Source organism: Camelus bactrianus, chromosome 22 (assembly GCF_048773025.1).
Source record: "Camelus bactrianus isolate YW-2024 breed Bactrian camel chromosome 22, ASM4877302v1, whole genome shotgun sequence".
NCBI lineage: Eukaryota > Metazoa > Chordata > Mammalia > Artiodactyla > Camelidae > Camelus > Camelus bactrianus.
Genome location: NC_133560.1, coordinates 15,429,813 through 15,442,469, shown reverse-complemented (window position 1 = coordinate 15,442,469; position 12,657 = coordinate 15,429,813). Strand labels below are relative to the sequence as shown.

General features: G+C 39.2%; 1 long non-coding RNA gene across 1 annotated transcript in view; it reads left to right on the top strand.

Moving 5' to 3' along the window:
• Positions 1 to 12,449, top strand: part of LOC141574612 (uncharacterized) — a 1,056,998-nt gene extending 1,044,549 nt beyond the window's left edge. Inside the window, exon 8 of the long non-coding RNA XR_012501497.1 lies at positions 11,896 to 12,449. This is a non-coding gene — a long non-coding RNA (uncharacterized LOC141574612). The remainder of the gene's footprint in view (positions 1 to 11,895) is intronic.
• Positions 12,450 to 12,657: the final 208 nt, after the last annotated feature.

Genomic DNA, 12,657 nt, shown 5'->3' with positions numbered 1-12,657 from the left:
ATGCCTTTAGTAAGGGGTGTTGGCAGAGAGGAGAGGGGGAAGGAGAGAAGATAACAGACAAGAAGATTCTCACTTTCTTGATAAATTTGGGAGGTGGTTTCACATTCCCTGGTTCTGGCAGGAACTTAAAAGCGTCTTTTTCTCTTATGAGGTGCCTTTGTGAACTTTTCATAGAAACCCTCCTCTCCCCCACCACTGTCCTCTGTCTCCACCCTATCTCTTGATCCTGACAACGTCCTCTTATCCACTCTGTCTTTTATAGATTCTTCTTACAGCTTCCATCAACTAAGCAACACTTTCCTCTCTAGATGGTCCCCTGGACAAGACATAAAAACATGCCTGAGGATTCTCTCTCACACATGTGAATCATCTGTAGGACAAACCACACAGCTTTCACAGACTGAGAAGGCTGTACCACGCCATTACCTCTTCCTGATGCATCATTTGGCAGCAGCCATCCCATTTCCCGACTTTTAAATTTCTCAGGTGCGAGTCCGACCCCAGCCCTCACAGAGCCTAAGCAAAGAGGGTGCATATCAGGTTTCCTGACATTATCTCCTTGAAGTAGCTCCCAATCAAGCTTGAAGTGAGAGTCATTGCACCCAGTCCCTCTCGTTGTTATAAACGGACTCACAACAAACAATAACTCAAGTCACAAAAGCTCTCTTTTCCAGGCACTGTTAGATCCTTTACACAGATAAGGGTGTTTAGGCTGGCCTCATAGATTCACACCAATTTGCTTAGAAAAATATGCATCTTTATTTAGCATCTCATTTGGGAATTTGCAATTGATTTTCTTCACTTTGTGGCTGAAACTTCCATCTTAATATCCTGTTGTAGATTCTGTGCTCTAGAGACTATCCCTAGATAGATGGGGGAAGGAGCACACAACATCAGTCGCCAAGCAGTTCTGGAGCGCGTAGTCTCCGTATTTCCATTTTATTTACCGTCTTGACTGAGAACTTAAAAAGTCCTCCCAGGCTCTCCTCTGTCCCGCCCACAAGGGGAAGGTCTCAAGAGCGCATGTCTCTCCTCTGTCCCGCCCACAAGGGGAAGGTCTCAAGAGCGCATGTCTCTCCCAGCAGGCCGCCAGGGCAAAGGCGAGGATGGGGCTGTGGGTCTCCATCCCGGACAACGCCCAGCCAGCCCCCCAAAAGTGGGTCATATCTCATGCCTTTGTCTCTGGCTGACGCTCCAAGACAAGCAAACGAATCTCCCAGAGTCGGGGAGCCCTTGGGTTGGGCCGCTTCTGGGCTGGGCCCTGACGCAGGTGAGTCTGTGCTCGTGAGCTCTTTACTGGGACGGTCTCGTGGATGCGAGTCCTGTTGGTTTTCAAAGCTAGGTGTTTGAGGGGCTCGTCTTTGAGGTGAAAGTTTTAAAAGTCACAGGAGCTCCCTGTGGGGTTCAACCCCTTCGCACCTCAGGGAGAAGTGCCAGGTTTTGACCGTGAGTTACTGCCAGGGCTGGGGTTTACGGCGAGGCTGGGTCCCAGCCTCTGCTACCAGGTTCCACCTGGGCTTTCTCTCCTCCTCCCACGTGTAGGAGTCATTCAGCTGTTTTTTTAAGGTTTCCTTCAGAGGACGTTGTTCTGTATGTAGCTGTAGCTTCACTGTGTTAATGGGAGGCGGTGAGTTTTGGATGCTTTGACATTGCCATCTCGAACCAGAACTTACTGCGATTTATTTGAATGTGGACATGCGCCTTCTATCAGCAGCAGAACGGAGGAGGAGTCCTTTCAGCAGAGACAGGGAGGTTCTCTTGTTTCTTAGTTGAAACTTCTACCACTCTGTTCTTGGCTGAGTCTATTCTTGTGACCACGAGAATTTAATTTCTTTACAGGTTTCCTCTTCACACAATTCCTGTGTCTTAATACGCCTTTGACCTGAAAGGCAGTGGGTATCAGGAGAGGGCGGTGAGCGTGATTGTTCCCAGGTGTACGCAATAAAGGGGAGTTTTTTTCTGTATGGAATTTAAAGCCAGTTTTAAGACCAAATAAAAGTCAATTTGTTTTTATTATTGCCATGTGCCAACAATTCTAAACAATGCTGTTACAAATTGAATTGTAACCCCCTCCAAAAAAGATATTTTAAAGTCCTAATCTTGAGTACCTCAGAATGCGACCTTAATTGGACCTCGGATTGTTAACAGATGTGGTTAATCGTGTGAAAATGAGGCCGTCCCGGAGGGGCATGGGCCCCCATCTGATATGACGGAGTCCTTACAAGAGGACAGCCATGTGAAGACATGAGGACACAGGGAGAGTGACGCCCTGTGAATGTGTAGCCGGAGATTGGGGTGATGCATTAACTGGTTGGGAAACACCAAAGGTGGTGTTGCTTCACCAGAAGCTGGGAGAGAGTCATGGAACTGACTTTCCCTTCAGAGGACTCAGAAGGAACCAAGCCTGACAGCCCTTGATTTCAGGCTTCTGGCCTCCAGAACTGTGAAAAAATAAATTACTGTTGTTTAATCCACCCAATTTATGGTACTTCGTTACGGGAGCCCCAGGAAGCTCACACAAATGCTGATGAGAAAGCACTCCTCCTTCTGTCTTTTAAAATCACTAAGTTAGTTACTAAGGTAACAAAAATAAAATAATATTAGTAAATATTTGCACATTCTTCAGCCAAATACATTTCATTCCTAAACTTATTTCTCTACTGCAATGTAATAGATTTCCTTTCTGATTGAATATTCACCTTGGATTTGGACGGGAAGTTTAAAGGTAGTAGGAGGAACTTGACAAGCAGGGAACAGTGAGTAGACACGTGGAAAGCCATGTCTGCCATGTGTTGGCAATGCTTAAAAGGAGTAGGTGTGCCGACAATACCTGTTAGTCATGATGTAAATGCCAGAGTCATACACATCCTGCCATTTGTATTATGATGTCCTGCCCTCACCAACCACAACCATAATAAAAATATCTGAAGTGTCTTGTTACCTGGTTTTTTCTCTGCCTTAGCATCTACTTCTGTACTCTGTACCTCCCCAACCCAGTTCTCTACGTCACAAAATCCTGGATAAATCCATTTTCTGCCTTAAATGACCACCTTTACGTCTAAGAGTCTATGAACAGCCAGTCTCCAGCAACAGTGAAGGATGCCAGCGTGACCCTCCTCCTCCCTTTTAGATTTCTTGTCCAAATCCAAGGTGAAATTTCAATCAGAAGGAATATTTATTATACTGCAGTAGAGAACTGTGTTTGGAAATGAAATGTATTTGGCCAAAGAATTTGCAAACATTTACTAATACTATTTTATTTCTGTTACCTTAGTAACTAACTTAATGACTTTAAGAGACAGAGGGACGAGTATTTTCTCTTTAGCATTTGTGTTAGCTTCCTTGTGCTCTTGTAACAAGGGTGCCAGAAATTGGGTGGATGAAAATGACAAGAATTTATTTTTTGTTGTTGGTTTTTTTTAGGTAATCTCCTTTATCCCAGTGGCCTGTTTTAACCAGCAAATACTCTGCCCCATACTTTACCCCCACATTCAAAATACCTAGGATGGCTATTGTGCATTCCCGGCCTGTCAGCTCTGGCCGAGTTACAGACTTCTCAATTATGCTCTAATCGAATAGCTGCCCAATGCAGGCCACGTAATGACTTCCTGATTATCTGCCTTTAAATGATGAATGAAATGAATATGTAACATTCTGTTCAAATATAGCATACTTAGCATGCCAAATGAAAACTGATTTTGTGTTCCTCTCTCTGAAAAACGTATATTTTATTGTAATTCAGTTCAGTAGCTGTTCTGCGGCTTGTTTTCTAGTCATCAAGATAAACATTGAATGAGCTATCTAGGAGAACATTAGTCTTCAGTTTTGCTTTCCAACAGATGCTAAAGGTGTTAAACATTGTTTAGATTATTTGGGTTCCTCTCTTTACATCATCTTTTTGGGAAGAAAATGTGGAAGGTCGTATTTTTACGAACAGCTCTTGTTGGCGATGCTCCAGTACACATTGGCAACAAAACAAATCTGTTACGATGAATGTGTTGCAAAGACAACAACATTAAGATACGGATACATTATTTATTGGTAAGGGTACTTTTTATAAAGCAGCAATTTACAGTATTAGCACCAAAAAAAGAGAACATGAGTTGAAGCCAGATTGTATGCCTGGCCTAGCATAAGAGTAGTTTACAGGACTGCAGTCATCATTTCATGATCTTGTAAATGATTTGTCATTGGTAAAAAATTTTAAATGTGCTCCTTCGTAAGAGTTTACAAGTACAACGGGAAAACTTTGCACATAAGTGGTAGATTAGATTATCTTATAAATAGATCTTCAGTATACTAATTTCCAAAAACCAACTCAAGAAACCACATGGGGGAACTCACTGAAGGAATAAAAACTTTTAAGAAACAAACTTTCCCACTCACTATAAAGAGAGAGAGGACACTCAGGCAAGTAAGGAGAGAGAGAACTATGGAAAGAAGAAATGAAGGGAGGAGGGTGGGAGGAATTTTGTTACTGTTATGTCTAATATACAGTTAATATTTCACAATTGAATTGGTGCTTACATGGCACTCTTAGAAAAGATTTTGCATCATCTGGGTCAGCTCTGAATAAAATGCCATCAGAGATAAAGAAGAGAACCTCCTGTGACAGCCTTTGGAAATTTTCTCTTAGTTTTATTTGTATAAGGGAATTTTTTACATTAAAATGGAAGAAGTACCTTTTACATGTGACGTTTATTTCAAAACGTTTAAATAATTGATTTAGAGCTCTCAGATTATATTCTTCTTGTTCCCCCTCCTCCTTGTTCTCCTTTTTCATGTTTTTTTGCTCTTTAAATTTTATTTCTATATATCCTCTTATTTCCATTTGTAAAAAGTGAATTGGAAGACCCATGGATAAATCCAGCCTACAAATGCTTTTGGTCCACTAAAATTTTATAAAAACTTTTTACCTCTTTTTAGCATTTCCAACTGGATATAGTTCATAAAAATATGTGGCTATCCCGTTTCTCACTAAAACTCAGATCTAGGAATACCAGGCCTATAGAAGTTGCTTCTTTAGATGAGCCATGCATCGTCTAATTTGCCAAATCCAGCCCATTTTTCCCTTTTGCATTGCAAAACTGGCACCCATGGATTTTTGAGTCTGCAACTTGTAAGACTCATTTCAAAATCCAGTGTTGGTCCAGTGGCATCCGATAAAAGATGTGCCCAGCCCAATGACGCACAGGGCCGTTCGCTAAGTTCCATAAGGCAATATTAGAGCTTCTGCTTACAATTATTTTTAGATTAAAATGAAAAAGAAATTGTGTTTTGCTAAGATTTAATACACCTAATGACATGGTACCCGCAGTCATTGCATCACTTGGTAATGTGTCTTATGTGGCTCATGGGCTATTTTGAGAATAGTAAGTTTTCCCCGTTGTGGAGGAGTTGACAGTGCACTATCATTTTTTGGGTCACTTTCAACATGATATGATGGTAAAGTTTAATTAAAAGTAAAAATTATATGATAAACTCTCAGAGTCGACAGCTGACATTAAAAGATACCTGTAAAGAAATAGAAATAATAAATAACATTGATAGTCTGAAACAAGTGAACATGACAGAGTTGCCTGCATTCCTAATATAGTCTTCATCAGCCACATTATGAGCAAAACCCATTATGATCTGTTAAGGCCTGATAAGTTATCCACTAAAAATGATTTTTTTTCAAGGTAAAGGTGACATTTCAACATTGAACATGAAAATTCCTGTTTTTGAACCGTGAAGAAAATATTTTTAAAAAGATGCTTAGAAATACTTCCATTGTTCCATTCTGAAAGCTGTAAGGGTGTCAGCTAAAAGAAGAGAAATGTCTAAGATTTATCTCTCTTACACACTCACACACTTACACACCTAGATACAGAATCATTGAACCTGTTTTAAAATCTTCAAAATATAAAGCTGATTTTTAAATCAGTTTAAAAAATTTAAATCAGTTTAAAAAAATTTAAATGCAGTCTTCCCTGAGAATTTACAAGCACAACAGTCAAACTTTTCACATAAATGGTAGATTGGATTTAAAAGTTTTTATTATTGAAAAATGATCCAGTGTTTTCTTATATTTGGATCCATAAATATATTTTTGAGATATCTTTTTCCTTGCTATGACAGTCATGAAACCTAAAATTAGCATTCACATAAATCTTTTTTTAATTCTTATTTTTTATTGAAGTGTAGTCGAATTACAATGTTAGTTTCAGGTGTATGATAAAGTGATTCAGTTATACATTTACATACATACATTTATTTATTTTCAGGTTCTTTTCCATTATCGAATATAGTTCCCTGTGCTATACAGTAGGTCCTTGTTGATTATTTTATATATAGTAACGTATATAACCAGAAAGTATAAGTGTTGTATCATAGTTTTAAAACATAATCTTCAAAACTAATGAACTATATTTACTTGGGTTTTCCCTTTAAAAAGTTACTGCATTTCGTCGGTTATAAGGTATGTATTTTAAAATCTCTAAAATTAGAGGTGTACCTTAGGATTGATGGGTAACATATGATAGTTAAATTGGCAGTATTCTTCCTTCCTTAGTGGCGCATGAAATAATAGTGTATCTAACATTTAATGGGAGATAGCACTAATAATGTTAATGGTAATACCCTTAATGAGAAAAAAATCAATTTTGTACAATTAATTTATCAATAAATACAATTTATTAAATATTTCAGTTTTATATTTTTCTAAAAGCATACTTTGTTTCATTATCTTATAGCTTTTATAATGTATAAATACATATAGTTCATAAATATGTATTTTCATAATGAATGCATATCACAAAAAAGACTTATACGTGGGGCATATAATTGAAAAATTTGGATCCATGGCTCTAGCCAGTATACCACATTGTTCAATACTTTCTCTCTTTTGAAAATCTGGTCAATGAAGATAGCAGCAAAGAAAGGAAAGAGCACAGTGTGTGAAGAGGATCTATGTCCCTTTTATGGACTGGGTCTGCTTTTGTGGAAGAGAGCTTCAAAGATAACAGTAGTGTTCTGTTTCTTAAGCCAGTTGTAGCCATGTGGGTTTTCATTTTAGTTATTATTCAACCCACATATGTACATTATGTAGCCTTTTGATGTGCAATGTATTAAAATTTACATTTATTAATATATAGTTATTTAATATATAATGTAGTGGATATTTTATTGACATTTGCCATACCATTTAGTATATAGTTTGTATATTGTTTATAAAGTTTTGCCTATTGCTTAATAGTGCCAAGCACTGTTCTTTGAAACTAAGACGTTAGGGGTGGAAGATCCAGAATTCTCTTGTTGTTGAGAGACAACAAAAAAATAAGCAAGATACTTTTATAATTGATCAAGGCTAAGGGGGGAAGATAAGAATCAGGGTAATATAATAGAGTTGATTGATTTCAAGCTGCATTAAATATTAGTTAGGGTGATTGTAGAAGACCAAAGGTTGCAGAGATTTCTAAAGTGAGATTGACTGGTTCTCTAAGATACATCCCCAATCTGTCTACTCGTATTCCTCTCCCAAGCAACTTAATCTGTGTCTTCAAGGTCAACAGCAGCTTCCTCCCTGGCAGCCTTGCTACCAATGCGTCTATATGCATGATCTGTCCTCCTCCACCCAGAGCCTTTGAGTCAGGAGATTTCAGGCTTCCTGGGACTTTATCCCCTCATTGTTTTCAGATTCATAACCATCTGCCTTCTCAGATGTGGTTAGTGAGGTTCAGGTATAACATGTTGTATTAAACCAAAGGAAGCCTGTCCCATACACGTTCTCATTACATAGAACAAGAAAGGACAGCACCTTCCCCCAAGGATCCAGGACCAGCAGTTGTGAGAATCCCTCTCTTCAAAGCCAAATCTCCCCGACCTATTAAAAATCTGTTAAGTCCTTTAGTCTACACTCCACCTTTAGAATTTTCTAACACAATAAAACCTACATACTGGGAACAAGAATGGAGTCATTTTATATTTGTTCTGGCATTTTGGCTTTAGTTATGTTATTTGCTTTTTTTTAAACGATTGCTAATGAAAGATATATATACATAATTTTCTTTTAATCAACTAGTTTCCTTTGACATCCTGCTTCCTGATGTGAGCCAGTACAGTAAACGGTGGTGGGTTTTCTCCAGTGTATTTTTGGAAAGAGAGGGCAAGCCAGATTGCTCAGCCATAGTATTTCCTATTTCAAGCTATGTTTTGTTTGTTTGCTTGTTTGTTTTAAAGTCCTCAGTGCTCCTGGCCCCTGTGTGTAGGTAATAGACCTTGTGGCTCGAAGCTTTTCTCTTGAGTTGACAAATCATCACCCTTTGTTTAACAAAGCTAAATGGAAGGGGGAAAAAAAGAAGGCAAAACATTTCCTAGAGATATTTAGCTGTACACTTATAGCTGAAACCTGAAACTCCTAGGTTGTAAAAGTATTAATTGCAGGCTAGGATATCTGTGTTGTCCAGCTAGTAACGGTGTTTGGGGAACTCTGTTTCTCTTAGTCAACTCCCAACCTCCTAAGAGATTCGTTGGTGCCGACAAAGAAGGTTGTCTAGCCCAAGACTATCCCAGTGTCCATCCTAACTCCTCATTCCGTTTTCTAATCTTGTCCCCAGAATCTGGATTTGCTCCAGCAGGAGCAGAAGCCTTGGCTCTGTCCGTGTGAGAGCTCCTATCCACACTGAAGCTTCTCAGCATTTCATTTGTATTGTTATGAAAATCCACAGACTCCAAATTCCCCCCTCCTCACCCTTTGTCTCTATGACTCTGATGATGGTCTGTTTTCATAAGTATCAAAGAATTCACTGGGGTTTCCAAAGCTCCAATTCTAGTGAAGCCTTTTGGGGGAAGTTGGTGACAGTACATATGGACACCTTTTTTATTTGCTGCTTTTTTTCCACATTCATGGAAGAATATCTGGAAGAAGATAAACTAATAAATTTAGATGGTCCACATGAGAAATTTTAAAAACTTTTGATTATATTAAAATAGCATTCGGTAAATAGGCTTTTAATTTACTATAATCATAGCTACACTTTCTTGAGCTTCCACATGATGCCTCTCTAAGAGCTTTATATATACACACACACATATAAATATACATATGTATAAATACATACATATACATCTATACGTATATACAAATGCATATATATATATAACAAAAAAACTTAATGTATTATCATTATACTATATGTGTATGTGTCTGTATGATGTAATGCATTATGTTATAAGAATTTCCTTTTCAGTAAAATGGGAACAAGCCTGTCTCCCAGGGCTTTGTCACAAACTGAGGTGACGCTTGTTCCAGGTGCTGGGTACACGGGGAGTACTGCAGTAAGACCGCTATTGCTTTGATGTTGGTTTACTGTTGTTTCTATCATTCTTACTTGATAGATGAGGAACCTATTTCACAGACATTAACTTCCTTCAGAAAGTTCTCCTAACACGACAAGGTTCAGATTTGAACCAAGGAGTGAAGTCCTGGTTTCTGTGACCATTTTCTTTCCGCCTCCCGCCTAAGCATGCGGAGTGTTTCACTTTTCCTTTCGTTTCAGTGAGTCATGTGCCTTCTCAAGTTCTTTGCCTTATGCACGCTATGTTTCTTTCCTTTTTACGTTTTCCCTGGTGCACCTGACTTCTTCGGTCCAGCGCACGTCCTGGGGGGAAATGAGATTAGGAAATGACCTGCAAAGCTTTCCCTTGTCACATTTCACCTCGTTTCTTACCTCTTCTGCCCACTGTAGATGTCTGCACTGATTTTCTCTATTATATACATCAAAAAGTATGTTGTCTTAAGTTGCAGTTGTGGAGAACATACTGTCTTACAATTCTATCAGATACATGAAACATTGTTTATTGTTGTTTCCATGTTTTTCAATAAAACTTTAAAATTAAATACTTTGATTACAAGTGCCAGGGGGCTTAGAACCAGGACTGGAGTGAGGTAAATGAGTTATCTAGGGTGCAAAATTTAAGGAGACCCTTCCTATGAGCGTGATGCAAGCATTGAATCTCAGCAACTCTGAAGGAAGCCCCCTTGAATATTTGTACCGTTAGTAGCTTCACCTAAGCCCAGGGTGTAGGAGTATCTAGGTATTTTGTTGTGGAATCAGTTTCCCTATATCATTCCTGGATGGAGAAGGAGGGCACTTTGTTATCTTGGCTTTCTCATAATAATGGGCTTAATTTACAGCCCTCTTGGAATTTGCTGTGGCATGATAACAAGTTTAAAACCAGACCACGTGCTACTAAAGGCCAGGTGTTCAAAGTATAATAAACACCTCCCTAAAGATTAGAAAATGAATATTTAACTAGATGACTACCTTTGATTTCCTTCATTCATTTTTTATTATTTCAGTGAAAACCTTCTTGATAGAAATCACATTGTGACAGGATTTTAATATCTTCTGGTAAATGAAACCTGTCATTCTAATGGGCTTGTTTCTTCACAGTACCTTTTGGTAAACTCTGGTGGCCAGTGTTGTTAAGACTAAAGGGATTTCGTGCACATGGAACATCAAGAATACAGAATTTGTCCTGAGATTTTGATAATTATGATGAAACTAGTTGCATTAATTAGGTCCTGTTTGCAAAGAGTCTGATGATTTTATTTTTTAAATAATAAAAAACAATTAACCTCATCCATGGGCTCTTTGAGTGTTTAATTATTGTTGTTTCCCTTTCAAAGGCAAAGAAAACTATCATGCCCGTCAAAACAGTTTTATGCAGAGATGTTTAGGTTCCTTCTTGAAAAACTGGGCCCAAGAAGTGAAGCTGTCTAGGGCGACATTCATTAAAAGTTAGTGGTTAGTGCCGTTCCCTTGGAAATAGGGGTCAAAATAGCTGCCTTTCCAACTCCACTGTCTTTATCTCAGGATTATGATTCCAGAAATTCTAAGGTAGTGAGAAACATTTCAGAGCTGTAATGTCAGATTTTGCTAGGTATTTCCCAATGATCACAATTGACAATTTTCATCTGATTGCCCATGAGAAATCAGAGCGAAGTCCCAAAGGAATGCAAAAACCCGATAAAATCATCAGGTTTCTCTCCACTGAATGCTGTCCTGTCACCTTCATTCTCGTGCTTCTGCTTGGAGAGGACCCAAGTGTCATTTTGTCCTTGCTGCTGCTTTTAATTTGTGCTGCTAACAGTAAGGGAGATTTCACGTGTGTTACTGTTGTTTGTTGTAAGTTGTCTAAGATCCCGCTGGAAGATCGAACCCAATATAAAGGCTTACCTGTGGAATGTCAAAGTAAGGTGTCCTGTTTTGCAGCTTTCATAATACTTGTTTCATTGCCTTCCTTTGCACTGAATTAAGTGTACGCTGAAGACAAGTAATGACTTTCTGATTATCTTTCTATAAATGATGAAATGAAATGTGTACAGTCACCCAAAAGAGAGACAAATAAATAGCTTGTGTGACCTTGGGAGGAGGGTCTTTAAAAAGGGGGTTTAAAATAAATGGTTTTAGTTTGCTTTTTTTTTTTAACATTTTTTCTTTGCTTTCCATATCATGTTTCTTAACGGTTCTAGTGACAGGCATTGCCTTTCAGAATCTGCTCAAATCCGCATGGAAGCAGCAACTGAGACTGAAGAAAAACTGGCTCTATCGGGTTAATCTAGGATTTCCAAACTGAGTTGAGATCAAAAAAGAAGCCCAAGATTTCCCAGTGAGTGGGGGTCCTGGTTTGAGTCATACAAAGCTCTTCCCTCACCCAGCCCAGCCTGACGCCTCTGAAATGCAGACAGCTGTCACTTCGGAGATAAACCCCTAATCCACCTGTGTCCTTGGCCTTCTCTGTGTTCCGTGGGCAGGTCTTTTTGGTGTGGATATTTCCTATCACTTATTCTCCACGCTACCTTTGTGTCCTAAGCTGATAGCTTTAACCGATGCATTTCTTGTCTTCCAGGTTCGACGAAGACGTTCAGACGGCTCTGCTCCGCGCTGTGCTTTGAGAGCAGCCCCTGTTGAAGCTCCTCTCCAGGTAATCCCCAGGAACGACAGCACACGTGTGTCATAAACCAGAACCGTTGCGACTGTGTTCACCCACTCAAAGCGTCTGTGAATGCTTGTTCCTAGTCAGCAGTAACCTCATTTGGTATTTTTCTTGTTCTTAGGACCCTTTCTTGCTCTTGCTGCTCATGTACATGGGGTGGGGTGGGGTAGCGGGGAAGGCATGTGTTTATCAGAAAAAAAAAAAAAAAAAAGGAGCTGCTCTTCCCTCGTCCCAGGCTTAGTTATGCAGAACCCCCTTTACCCTCTCAATTTACCACTTACTGTAATTCTCCTACTCCCTGTTTCACCTCTAAGCCAGGAGCTTCTTGCTGGTAAAGATGGTGCCTTAATCATTTTTTTAACCCCCAGCGTCAGACATGGTGCTTAAAGTTGTTGAAATGCTTGAATGAACTGATGATAACAGAAAACTTTGAACAATTATATTGCTGTCTATATATAAAATCATAAAGTCCACCCTCTAGGACTCCATTGAGTTTCGATTTTGCATGGTTGTATTTTTCACTAGTGTGATCTTGCTTTCCAAGCAAGCTACCATCTTGACTTGGCTATTCTGATAAATGAGCGCATGACCATGTGTCCTTTCCGTTGGTTGTATACACATTGTACCTTCGCCCTGGAGAGAGAGGAGCCACGTTGGAGGGAGACTGGGCGTGTT